The sequence below is a fragment of the Schistocerca americana genome, chromosome 1 (assembly GCF_021461395.2).
Source record: "Schistocerca americana isolate TAMUIC-IGC-003095 chromosome 1, iqSchAmer2.1, whole genome shotgun sequence".
NCBI lineage: Eukaryota > Metazoa > Arthropoda > Insecta > Orthoptera > Acrididae > Schistocerca > Schistocerca americana.
In genome coordinates this window covers 934,572,673-934,586,791 of record NC_060119.1, presented here as the reverse complement: position 1 = coordinate 934,586,791, position 14,119 = coordinate 934,572,673, and positions in this window count along the sequence as shown.

Sequence of the window (14,119 nt, the reverse complement as noted above, 5' to 3'; positions counted from 1 at the left end):
CAATACTCTTACACAAATGCGCACATGATAAATGACCAGATATTGTCGTTAAATGTTATTTTAACAATTATTTAGGCCTGCTTGTCAGGAAGGTCTTTTGGCACTCTTTTACATAGGTGGTTCAGGTAAAACATGCAACTGACTACTGCCTAAATTAACTTGATTTTATTTTAGCAGTTTTCATTAATATTTAAATAAAATTACTTGCAAAACAGTAAACTGTTCATTAAATATATACACAGTATGACAAAACATGAAGTATTCATGCTGTATTCATCTTCTTTGTAACTGTGGAGGATACAGTGTTCTGACAAACATTTGTGTAATAAAAATGTATAAAACATGTCATAAGTCAATAAATAAAACAGATACACATGAGTGGATTTCTGGGATGATACCTAACACGCAATGCTGTCATCTGAGATATTGTTTGTTGAAATCGCATGAAGCATTTAAAAGTCGTTAATTCAGAGATTCACTGTGAAAATACACACATCAAAAAAAAGGTTTGCATCACCTCGGTTCCGAGAGTTCCGGAACCTGTACAGAAAATTGGAATACAGATCAACATAAACATCATTTCCGCCCTTTTTATTGCTCATGAAAACCACACTTTGGATGTTGTACCACCATACAGCGAGACCTTCAGAGCTGGTGGTCCAGATTTCTGTACACACCAGTACCTCTAATACCCAGTAACACGTCCTCTTGCACTGCATGCCTGTATTCGTCGTGGCATACTGTCCACAAGTTCATCAAGACACTGTTGGTCCGGATTGTCCCAGTCCTGGCCGAGCGGTTCTAGGCGCTACAGTCTGGACCCGCGCGACCGCTACGGTCGCAGGTTCGAATCCTGCCTCGGGCATGGATGTGTGTGATGTCCTTAGGTTAGTTAGGTTTAAGTAGTTCTAAGTTCTAGGGGACTGATGACCACAGTAGTTAAGTCCCATAGTGCTCAGAGCCATTTTTTTTTTGTCCCACTCCTAAATGGCGATTCGGCGTAGATCCTCAGAGTGGTTCGTGGGTCACGTCGTTCATTAATAGCCCTTTTCAATCCATCCCAGGCATGTTCGGTAGGGTTCATGTCTGGAGAACATGCTGGCCACTCTAGCCTATCGATGTTGTCATCGTGAAGGAAGTCATTCACAAGATGTGCACGATGGGGGCGTGAATTGTCTCGCCGATATGGCTGCCGGAGGATGGCATTCACGTATCGTGCAGCTTGTGTGCCGCCTGCTATGACCACCAGCGGCGGACGTCGGCCCCACGTAATGCCAACCCAAAACAGCAGCGAATCTCCACAATGCTGCACTTGTTGGACAGTGTGTCTAAGGCATCCAGCCTGGCCAGGCTGCCTCCAAATACGTCTCCGACGACTGTCTGGTTGAAGGCATATGCGACACTCATTGGTGAACAGAACGTGTTCCAATCCTGAGCGGTCCATTCGCCATGTTGTTGGGCCCATCTGTACCGTGCTGCATGGTGTCGTGGTTGCATAGATGGACCTCGCCACTGACGTCGGGAGTGAAGTTGCGCATCATGCAACCTATTGCGCACAGTTTGGGTCGTAACAAGACGTCCTGTGCCTGCACGAAAATCATTATTCAACATGGTGGCGTTGCTGTCGGGGTCCTCCAAACCATAATCCGTAGGTAGCGGCCATCCACTGCAATGATAGCCCTTGGGCGGCCTGAGCGAGACATGTCATCGACAGCTCCTGTCTCTCCGTATCTCCTCTACGTCCGAACAACATCGCTTTGATTCACTCCGAGACGCCTGGACACTTCCCTTGTTGACAGCCCTTCCTGGCACAAAGTAACAATGCGGACGCGATCGAACCGCGGTATTGACCGTTTAAGCGTGGTTGAACTACAGACAACACGGGCCCTGTACACCTGTACCATGGCTGAACTACAGACAAGACGAGTCATGTATCTCCTTCGTGGTGGAATGACTGGAACTGATCGGCTGCTGGACCCCCTCCGTCTAATAGGCGCTGCTTATGCGTGTTTGTTTACATCTTTGTGCGGGTTTAGTGACATCTCTGAACAGTCAAACGCACTGTGTCTGTGATACAATATCCACAGTCAACGTCTTTCTTCAGGAGTTCTGGGAACCGGAGTAATGGAAAACTTTTTTTGATGTGTGTATGTTTACATTATGAAGTATTAACTGCTGTCGTTTTAAAGATATTGAAAATGTTGTTGTGTCTTTGGATGTACCTCATTTTTCCGAGATTTCAGATGTCTTCTGATTTGCTTTAATACTTCCAGAATGAGATTTTCACTCTGCAGCGGAGTGTGCGCTGATATGAAACTTCCTGGCAGATTAAAACTGTGTGCCCGACCGAGACTCGAACTCGGGACCTTTGCCTTTCGCGGGCAAGTGCTCTACCAACTGAGCTACCGAAGCACGACTCACGCCCGGTACTCACAGCTTTACTTCTGCCAGTACCTCGTCTCCTACCTTCCAAACTTTACAGAAGCTCTCCTGCGAACCTTGCAGAACTAGCACTCCTGAAAGAAAGGATATTGCGGAGACATGGCTTAGCCACAGCCTGGGGGATGTTTCCAGAATGAGATTTTCACTCTGCAGCGGAGTGTGCGCTGATATAAAACTTCCTGGCAGATGAAAACTGTGTGCCCGACCGAGACTCGAACTCGGGACCTTTGCCTTTCGCGGGCAAGTGCTCTACCGACTGAGCTACCGAAGCACGACTCACGCCCGGTACTCACAGCTTTACTTCTGCCAGTACCTCGTCTCCTACCTTCCGCGAAAGGCAAAGGTCCCGAGTTCGAGTCTCGGTCGGGCACACAGTTTTAATCTGCCAGGAAGTTTCATATCAGCGCACACTCCGCTGCAGAGTGAAAATCTCATTCTGGAAACATCCCCCAGGCTGTGGCTAAGCCATGTCTCCGCAATATCCTTTCTTTCAGGAGTGCTAGTTCTGCAAGGTTCGCAGGAGAGCTTCTGTAAAGTTTGGAAGGTAGGAGACGAGGTACTGGCAGAAGTAAAGCTGTGAGTACCGGGCGTGAGTCGTGCTTCGGTAGCTCAGCTGGTAGAGCACTTGCCCGCGAAAGGCAAAGGTCCCGAGTTCGAGTCTCGGTCGGGCATACACTTTTAATCTGCCAGGAAGTTTCATATCAGCGCACACTCCGCTGCAGAGTGAAAATCTCATTCTGGAAACATCCCCCAGGCTGTGGCTAAGCCATGTCTCCGCAATATCCTTTCTTTCAGGAATGCTAGTTCTGCAAGGTTCGCAGGAGAGCTTCTGTAAAGTTTGGAAGGTAGGAGACGAGGTACTGGCAGAAGTAAAGCTGTGAGTACCGGGCGTGAGTCGTGCTTCGGTAGCTCAGTTGGTAGAGCACTTGCCCGCGAAAGGCAAAGGTCCCGAGTTCGAGTCTCGGTCGGGCACACAGTTTTAATCTGCCAGGAAGTTTCATATCTGCTTTAATACTTGACTGTAATTTACTATAGATCCTCGAAGACCTGTAAGAAACCATCTATCAGTTTGTATCAAATCCCGCCAGCACTGATCATTCCACATTCTGCTAAGCGAAGCAGCTGTCGTCGAAATTCTCAGCTTTAGGATTTACCCATTTCCGGCGTCGCTGCTCCTCTCTGCCGGCCGAAGTGGTCGCGCGGTTAAAGGCGCTGCAGTCTGTAACCGCAAGACCACTACGGTCGCAGGTTCGAATCCTGCCTCGGGCATGGATGTTTGTGATGTCCTTAGGTTAGTTAGGTTTAACTAGTTCTAAGTTCTAGGGGACTAATGACCTCAGCAGTTGAGTCCCATAGTGCTCAGAGCCATTTGAACCATTTTTTTGCTCCTCTCTGCCGCTAGCTGGCCGGTAACCCGTATGCGCCCTTGGCTCTGAAACCGCACACCTAGTCCTCAGCCTCACAAGAACACCAACTTCCCTCATACCAACCCCAGGCCACCAAATCACTCACCTATATACGAATAACGCGACAACCTTCAGACTACTTCCATATCTTTTCGCTCCCTAACAACACATGGTAAAAAATGAACACTTAAACCTTTCTGTGCGAACTCTTATAACGTATTTTATTACGCATTACTGGCCATTAAAATTGCTACACCTCGAAGATGACGTGCTACAGACGCGAAATTTAACTGACTGGAAGAAGATGCTTAGATATGCAAATGATTAGCTTTTCAGAGCATTCACACAAGGTTGGCGACGGTGGCGACACCTACAACGTGCACCATGAGGAAAGTTTCCAATCGATTTCTCATACATAAACAGCAGTTGACCGGCGTTGCCTGGTGAAACGTTGTTGTGATGCCTCATGTAAGGAGGAGAAATACGTACCATCACGTTTCCGACTTTGATGAAGGTCTGATTGTAGTCTATCGCGATTGCGGTTTATCGTATCGCGACATTGCTGCTCGCATTCGCCGAGATCCAATGACTCTTAGCAGAATGTGGAATCTGTGGGTTCAGGAGGGTAATACGCAACGCCGTGCTGGATCGCAACGACCTCGTATCACTAGCAGTCGAGACGACAGGCATCTTATCCGCATGGCTGTAACGGATCGTGCAGCCACGTCTCGATCCCTGAGTCAACAGATGGGGACGTTTGCAAGACAACAATCATCTGCACGAACAGTTCGACGACGTTTGCAGCAGCATGGACTATCAGCTCGGAGACCATGGCTGCGGTTACCCTTGACGCTGCATCACAGACAGGAGCGCCTGCGATGGTGTACTCAACGACGAACCTGGGTGCACGAATGGCAAGACGTCATTTTTTCAGATGAATCCAGGTTCTGTTTACAGCATCACGATGGTCGCATCCGTGTTTGGCGACATCGCGGTGAACGCACAATGGAAGCGTCTATTAGTCATCGCCATACTGGCGTATTACCCGCCGAGATGTTATGGGGTGCCATTGGTTACACGTCTCGGTCACCTCTTGTTCGCATTGACGGCACTTTGAACAGAGGACATTACATTTCAGATGTGTTACGACCCGTGGCTCTACCCTTCATTCGATCCCTGCGAAACCCTACATTTCAGTAGGATAAACACGACCGCATGTTGCAGGTCCCGTACAGGCCTCTCTGGATACAGAAATGTTAAGACTGCTGCCCTGGCCAGCACATTCGCCAGATCTCTCACCAATTGAAAACGTCTGGTCAATGGTGGCCGAGCAACTGGCTCGTCACAATACGCCAGTCACTACACTTGATGAACTGTGGTATCGTGTTGAAGCTGCATGGGCAGCTGTATCTGTACACGCCATCCAAGCTCTGTTTGACTCAATGCCCAGGCGTATCAAGGTCGTTACTACGGCCAGAGGCCGTTGTTCTGGATACTAATTTCTCAGGATCTATGCACCCAAATTGCGTGAAAATGTTATCACATGTCAGTTGTAGTATAATACATTTGTCCAATGAATACCCGTTTATCATCTGCATTTCTTTTTGGTGTAGCAATTTGGCGACAGCGAAAATTTTCACAGAGGAGAAATTTGGCAATTGAAATTTGCTGAGAAGATGCCGCAGCAGCGATAAACTACTCTATCCTAATGATTGCTATCCCAACTCGCTTATCATATCCGTGACACTCTCTCCCCTATTTCGCAGTAAATTAAAATGAGGTGCTCTTCTTTGAACTTTCTCGATGTCCTCCGTCAATCCTACCTGGCAAGGGTCTCATACAACACAGCAATATTCTAAAAGAAGGCGAACAAGCATAGTTAAATGAATTCGCGAATTAGGATAACCATCAGGTTTAGAACAGAATGACGACAGTGAAAATTTGTGCCGGACCGGGACTCGAGCCCGGCTTTCCTCTTGTCGCGAGCGGTCGCCTTGTCATTTGGCTATTTGCTCACGACTCACAGCCAGACCCAAACTTCCAAATTTCGTCAACCATGCGTCTGCGAACTGTACTTGTACATCCATTACGTATATTCAAGTAAATACAATATTGCAATGCCTGTGTTTTTCTGATTCTGATTACATGCATGCATGTCCAAAGGAACTCTGTATCCCAGTCAGAATAACACAGGCATTGCAATATCGTAACAAGCATAGTGTACGCAGATCTGTTGCATTTTTTTCTGCCTAGTCTTCATTTTGCCTGTCACAAGATTAGCATTTGTAGACTTAGAGAAAGCTTTAGACAATGTTGACTGGAATACACTCTTTCAAATTCTGAAGGTGGCAGGGGTAAAATATAGGGAGCGAAAGGCTATTTACAATTTGTATAGAAACCAAATGGCAGTTATAAGAGTTGAGGGGCATGAAAGGGAAGCAGTGGTTGGGAAGGGAGTGAGACATGGTTGTAGCCTCTCCCCGATGTTATTCAATCTGTATATTGAGCAAGCAGTGAAGGAATTAAAAGAAAAATTTGGTGTAGGTATTAAAGTCCATGGAGAAGAAATAAAAACTTTGAGGTTCGCCGATGACATTGTAATTCTGTCAGGGACAGCAAAGGACTTGGAAGAGCACTTGAATGGAATGGATAGTGTCTTAAAAGGAGGATATAAGATGAACATCAACAAAAGCAGAACGAGGGTAATGGAATGTATTCGAATTAAGTCGGGTGATGCTGAGGGTATTAGATTGGGAAATGAGACACTTAAAGTAGTAAAGGAGTTTTGCTATTTGGGGAGCAAAATAACTGATGACGGTCGAAGTAGAGAGGATATAAAATGTAGACTGGCAATGGCAAGGAAAGCGTTTCTGAAGAAGAGAAATTTGTTAACATCGAGTATAGATTTAAGTGTCAGGAATTCGTTTCTGAAAGTATTTGTATGGAGTGTAGCCATGTATGGAAGTGAAACGTGGGCGATAAATAGTTTAGACAAGAAGAGAATAGAAGCTTTAGAAATGTGGTGCTACAGAAGAAGGCTGAAGATTAGATGGGTAGATCACATAACTAATGAGGAGGTGTTGAAGAGGATTGGGGAGAAGCGAAGTTTGTGGCACAACTTGACTAGAAGAAGGGATCGGTTGGTAGGACGTGTTCTGAGGCATCAAGGGATCACTAATTTAGTATTGGAGGGCACCGTGGAGGGTAAAAATCGTAGAGGGAGACCAAGAGATGAATACACCAAGCAGATTCAGAAGGCTTTAGGTTGCAGTAGGTACTGGGAGATGAAGAAGCTTGCACAGAATAGAGTAGCATGGAGAGCTGCATCAAACCAGTCACGGGACTGAAGACCACAGCAACAACAAAGATCAGCTATGTGATCTTCCAACTTAAGCTGTTCCTAATTGTACTTGCTAGGCATTTAGTCGAATTGACAGCCTTTAGGTTTGTGTGATTTATCGTGTAACCGAAATTAAACAGGACCCTTGTGGGTGACCTTACACTTTCCCTTACTGAGAGATAACTGCTACTTTTCGCACCTCTCACATATCGTGCCTAAGATATTTTGCAATTTGTTTCGATCTTCTGAGAGCTTTAGTAGACGGTAAATGACAACATCATCCGCAAACAATCTAAGAGGGCTGCTCAGATTGTCTCCTAAATCGTTTATGTAGATTAGGAACAGCAGAAAGCCAACAATACTTTCTTATTACTTGATGACTTTGCGACGGTTAGTACAATCTGTGACCTTTCTGGCAGGAAATCACGAATACAGTCGCACAACTAAGATGATACTCCGTAGGCAAGTGATTTTATTGGAAGCGTTTGTAAGAAACCATATCAAAAGCCTTCTGCAAATTCAGAAATATCTAATCAATTTGAGATCATCTGTCGATAGCACTCATTACTTCGTGAGAATGTAGAAGCAGAACTAGTTCTGTTTCACATGAACGATATTTTCTGAATTCTTGTTGACTGTGTGTCAATAGACCATTACCTTCGAGGTAATTCATAATGTTCGACCACACGATATGTTCCAAAATGGTGCTACAAATCGACATTAGTGATATGGGTTTGTAATTCAGTGGATTACTCCTATTTTCTTTCTTGAGTATTGGTGTGACCTGTGCAGCTATCCAGTCTTTTGATACGAATCTTCCATCGAGCGAGCGGTCGTATGCGATTGCTACATATGGGGCTATTGCATCAGCATACTCTGAAAGTAACCTTACTGCTATGTACCTGGACCGTTAAGACTTGCCTTTATTAAACGCTTTGTGCTGCTTCGCTACATTGAGGATATGTGCTTCTAAGCTGGCATGTGATTTTCGATGTGGAACGTTTCCTCATCGGTCAAGAAGTGTTTATGGGCTATTAATAATAACTAGTCAGTCGAAACAGGTAAAGCCATTAAAAAATTACGCAAACGTTTGACTGAAATAAATTGTAGTGTTGAAAATATGTTCGCTGCTGCTCTCTAGCAATTAAATGGCAAATGTGAACTTTGATCTCATGGTAATGTTGCCGTTTTAATATTACGTGTCACAGTTAGCTGCAGTGTTGACTAAGGTTGAGCGGTGGCGGCTTTAACTTTGGCTGACAAGCACTTCGCTGACGCAACTACGTGCGGTGCCTCTATCCTGATCAAATGTCGGGAGTTAGGGTCTCTGATCGAGGGATACGTTGTTAGTTTTTGACGGTCCCTAGTACTGACAGTTAGCTGTAGGGCACGTGGCTGGCAAGTTGTCGGTTTCGGGGGACTCCGGCTGTCCGGTACGGGCCACGAGAAGCCACGACTCACTAAAACGGTCGGAAGCACGTTTTGCCGGCTAGATTAAGGATTGATTGCGGCGAGTTGCGGGAAGAGCAGCGGACGCCGCGTGCAAGCTGGTCAGCAAGTTCCCGGCCAACATTGCAAGGTTCAAATGGCTCTGAGCACTATGGGACTTAACTTCTGAGGTCATCAGTCTCCTAGAACTTAGAACCACTTAAACCTAACCTAAGGACATCACACATATCCATGCCCGAGGCAGGATTCGAACCTGCCACCGTTGTGGTCGCGCGGTTCCAGACTGTAGCGCCTAGAACCGCTCGGCCACATCGGCCGGCAACACTGCAAGCTTAAATTTCATGGCACCTGGAAGATCACCTTTAAGGATTGGAGGTAATAACACCCATGCTTGGAATCTTGGAAGTCACGGCTCTTTCACACCTGAGCGGAGCTAAGCGCTGTTTTTCCATTGGTACTTGTTATCGCAAAGCCACGTCTGTGTTGATGTAGAATTAGACCTGTCGTATTAATGTGACTCCGACTGTGTGGGTGGTCATCGGCCAGTGTAACTGATAAATATTTGTTGTTCCAGGCCATATTCCGTACAAGTGTATGAGAATTCTCTGTTGTAAATGGAATTGATGAAACTGAAATTGTGGCATAGTCTTCGTCGAAGACAAGGCACTATTTATAGATGAGTATGCCCTAGTGATTGGACTTGCAGGCGGTGATATTTCACCTTGTCAATTTTTAAGTAATTTAAGGAGCGTGTGTACTTGCTTCTGGAATAAGTTAATATTGCCTACGTCCTAGATATTCTCGTTTGTAGCCCTACTTGGGCAGATAACAGTTTCCTTCTCATGTGTGTCGGCAGGTCTGTTCTGGCAACGGACGACACGTTCCTGTTTCCTAGGTAGAGACGTGTTTTCTTTCTGCTGTGCCGACGCTTCCGTCGTCACACAACGTGTAGATTGGCCTGCAATCTGGCGCCTCTACCAGCCGTCTCGTGTTGGCTCACGTTAAGTAAATTTGATCTTTGATACGTGCCACGGTGGAGTGTCGCCATTTAATCCCAGAACTCTTGGTCTATTCGATATTGTGAATTCAGCAAGCACATAAACTTTCAAGCTCGTTCTGTAAGTCCAAAAGTTCCTTGTCACTATACTTGTTCTTTAACTACTTGTTTAAACCTTGCACCCTATTTGCTAGTTCTGGAGCCAGTTAATTTTTAAAGCCCTTTACTTATGAGTATGAACTGTCGAGTTCTTCTTTCTTTTATCCACAATCATTACCTAACTCCATTCACTGTAAATCTTGTCTGCTTGTTGTCTGTTGGCTGTTATAGCCGACTACTGTAATTTGCCACCTTTTCTTTTATTTAGGAAGACTGCATATTTATTTAATGGTCATTGTTAATGTATGTGATTGTGTGTACCAGTTGGGAGTCATATTTAAATTTCATGTCTTCCAGCCTATCTTTTATTTTCGTGGTTTGTATATTTATTTAAGGGTCATTGTCCATGTTTCTGTTGGTGTGACCAGCTGGGAGACGCATTTAATTTATATACTTTCCCAGCTTTTCTTATATTTTGGAGGATTGGGTACTTTATTGGTTAAGGGTTTTATTAAGGTTTATACGCTCCTGGAAATGGAAAAAAGAACACATTGACACCGGTGTGTCAGACCCACCATACTTGCTCCGGACACTGCGAGAGGGCTGTACAAGCAATGATCACACGCACGGCACAGCGGACACACCAGGAACCGCGGTGTTGGCCGTCGAATGGCGCTAGCTGCGCAGCATTTGTGCACCGCCGCCGTCAGTGTCAGCCAGTTTGCCGTGGCATACGGAGCTCCATCGCAGTCTTTAACACTGGTAGCATGCCGCGACAGCGTGGACGTGAACCGTATGTGCAGTTGACGGACTTTGAGCGAGGGCGTATAGTGGGCATGCGGGAGTCCGGTTGGACGTACCGCCGAATTGCTCACCACGTGGGGCGTGAGGTCTCCACAGTACATCGATGTTGTCGCCAGTGGTCGGCGGAAGGTGCACGTGCCCGTCGACCTGGGACCGGACCGCAGCGACGCACGGATGCACGCCAAGACCGTAGGATCCTACGCAGTGCCATAGGGGACCGCACCGCCACTTCCCAGCAAACTAGGGACACTGTTGCTCCTGGGGTATCGGCGAGGACCATTCGCAACCGTCTCCATGAAGCTGGGCTACGGTCCCGCACACCGTTAGGCCGTCTTCCGCTCACGCCCCAACATCGTGCAGCCCGCCTCCAGTGGTGTCGAGACAGGCGTGAATGGAGGGACGAATGGAGACGTGTCGTCTTCAGCGATGAGAGTCGCTTCTGCCTTGGTGCCAATGATGGTCGTATGCGTGTTTGGCGCCGTGCAGGTGAGCGCCACAATCAGGACTGCATACGACCGAGGCACACAGGGCCAACACTCGGCATCATGGTGTGGGGAGCGATCTCCTACACTGGCCGTACACCACTGGTGATCGTCGAGGGGACACTGAATAGTGCACGGTACATCCAAACCGTCATCGAACCCATCGTTCTACCATTCCTAGACCGGCAAGGGAACTTGCTGTTCCAACAGGACAATGCACGTCCGCATGTATCCCGTGCCACCCAACGTGCTCTAGAAGGTGTAAGTCAACTACCCTGGCCAGCAAGATCTCCGGATCTGTCCCCCATTGAGCATGTTTGGGACTGGATGAAGCGGCGTCTCACGCGGTCTGCACGTCCAGCACGAACGCTGGTCCAACTGAGGCGCCAGCTGGAAATGGCATGGCAAGCCGTTCCACAAGACTACATCCAGCATCTCTACGATCGTCTCCATGGGAGAATAGCAGCCTGCATTGCTGCGAAAGATGGATATACACTGTACTAGTGCCGACATTGTGCATGCTCTGTTGCCTGTGTCTATGTGCCTGTGGTTCTGTCAGTGTGATCATGTGATATATCTGACCCCAGGAATGTGTCAATAAAGTTTCCCCTTCCTGGGACAATGAATTCACGGTGTTCTTATTTCAATTTCCAGGAGTGTAGATTGTTAAGGGCTTTCCAACAGCCACAATCAGTGGTGCGACTTGTTATCCTTTCTGTATTTTGGGTGGGCGTTGTCTGTTTGTTTAAGGTGTTATGCATGCTTGAAAATTATTAGTACCTTTTTGCGACAGTAATTTGTAATTCATTCTAAAACTCAGTTTGTTGAGCCAGCTTGCAATCACGTCTTGTTGGTGTAACTTCTTACTTATACGGTATTTGCGGCTTATGTGTATTCTTGGTATCAAACCTTGTTGTTAATGGTACAAATTGTTAAAGTTTGTTTTTAATGAATTGATCCTGTTCAAGTTCTTTAAATTATCGTGAGCGTCGTTATTCTTTTGGCACTTTGTATGTGTCTTTCCTTAAAATTCTCCCAATCCTTGTTGTGAGGTATCACAGGCATTCAGTTCTTTGTAATTTACATCTTTTCTTGTCAATGTTTCTCAGGTACGCAGTCAGTAATGAAGTAGGTTAAGCGCTGTAGATTACAGTGTTTTAAGATAGATTACATAGTCCACTACATGACATTCAATTTTAGCTGTCAATAAGCACCCTCTAATTGACACTTGCTGAAAGAATTTGGGATAACTTATTGTGATAAGACGGTTACATTATCTGAAGATAATAGCACAGTAAACGCACCATAATACACTACTGGCCATTAAAATTGCTACACCAAGAATAAATGCAGATGATAAACGGGTAATCATCGGAGAAATATATTTTACTAGAATTGACATGTGATTACATTTTCACGGAATTTTGGTGCATAGATCCTGAGAAATCAGTACCCCGAACTACCACATCTGGCCGTAATAATGGCCTTGATACGCCTCGGCATTGAGTCAAACAGAGCCCGGATGGCGTGTACAGGTACAGCTGCCCATGAAGCTTCAACACGATACCACAGTTCATCAAGAGTAGTGACTGGCATATTGTGACGAAACAGTTGCTCGGCCACCATTGACCAGACGTTTTCAATTGGTGAGAGGTCTGGTGAATGTGCTGGCCAGGGCAGCAGTCGAACATTTTCTGTATCCAGAAAGGCCCGTACAGGACCTCCAACATGCGGTCGTGCATCATCCTGCTGAAATGTAGGGTTTCGCAGGGATCGAATGAAGGGTAGTGCCACGGGTCGTAACACATCTGAAATGCAACGTCCACTCTTCAAAGTGCCGTCAATGCGAACAAGAGGTGACCGACACGTATAACCAATGCCACCCCATACCATCACGCCGGATGATACGCCAGTATGGTGATGACGAATACATTCTTCCAATGTGCATCCACTAAGATGTCGTCAAACACGGATGCGACCATCGTGATGCTGTAAACAGTACCTGGATTCATCTGAAAAAATGACGTTTTGCATTTCGTGCACCCAGGTTCGTCGTTGGTTATAGCATCGCAGGCGCTCCTGTCTGGGATGCAGCGTCAAGGGTAACCACAGCCATGGTCTCCGAGCTGATAGTCCATGCTGCTAAAAGCGTCGACGAACTGTTCGTGCAGATGGTTGTTGTCTTGCAAACATCCCCATCTGTTGACTCAGGGTTCGAGACGTGGATGCACGATCCGTTACAGCCATGCGGATAAGATGCCTGTCATCTGCTAGTAATACGAGGCCGTCGGGATCCAGCACGGCGTTCCGTGTTACCCTCCTGAACCCACCGATTCCATATTCAGCTAACAGTCATTGGATCTCGACCAACGCGAGCAGCAATGTCGCGATACGATAAACCGCAAACGCGATAGGCTACAATCCGACCTTTATCAAAGTCGGAAACGTGATGGTACGCATTTCTCCTCCCTATACGAGGCATTACAACATCGTTTCACCAGGCAACGCCGGTCAGCTGCTGTTTGTGTATGAGAAATCGGTTGGAAATTTTCCTCATGTCAGCACGTTGTAGGTGTCGCCACCGGTGCCAACCTTATGTGAATGCTCTGAAAAACTAATCATTTGCATATCACAGCATCTTCTTCCTGTCGGTTAAATTTTGCGTCTGTAGTACGTCATCTTCGTGGTGTAACGATTTTAATGGCCAGTAGTGTAATTAGCAAGCAGAGACATTTTAAGTAAATATAAAAGGTCTGTTTTCGCTAGTCTACTCATGAAAAGAAATTTTAGTGTCTTTTACTCTATCACGGATACCGCGCTGATTTTTCTTAGCTAGATATACATTAACATTTACACTCTGTAAGCCACTTATGGTGTGCGGCGGAAGGTACTGTGCGCACCACTGACACATACCCCCGTGCCTGAGAAGAACAACTGTTGTTTGGCCTCTATGTCTAGGAACGTTCGCTCTCAGAAATTTATCGGTAAGTCATTCGGTGATACGCAATGGCTGTCTTCTGTAGTTGGGTGTGCATATCTGTGGCGCTGTTGCACTTACTAAACGAATCAGGGACGATCGCAATATCTTGAGATCTCTTCA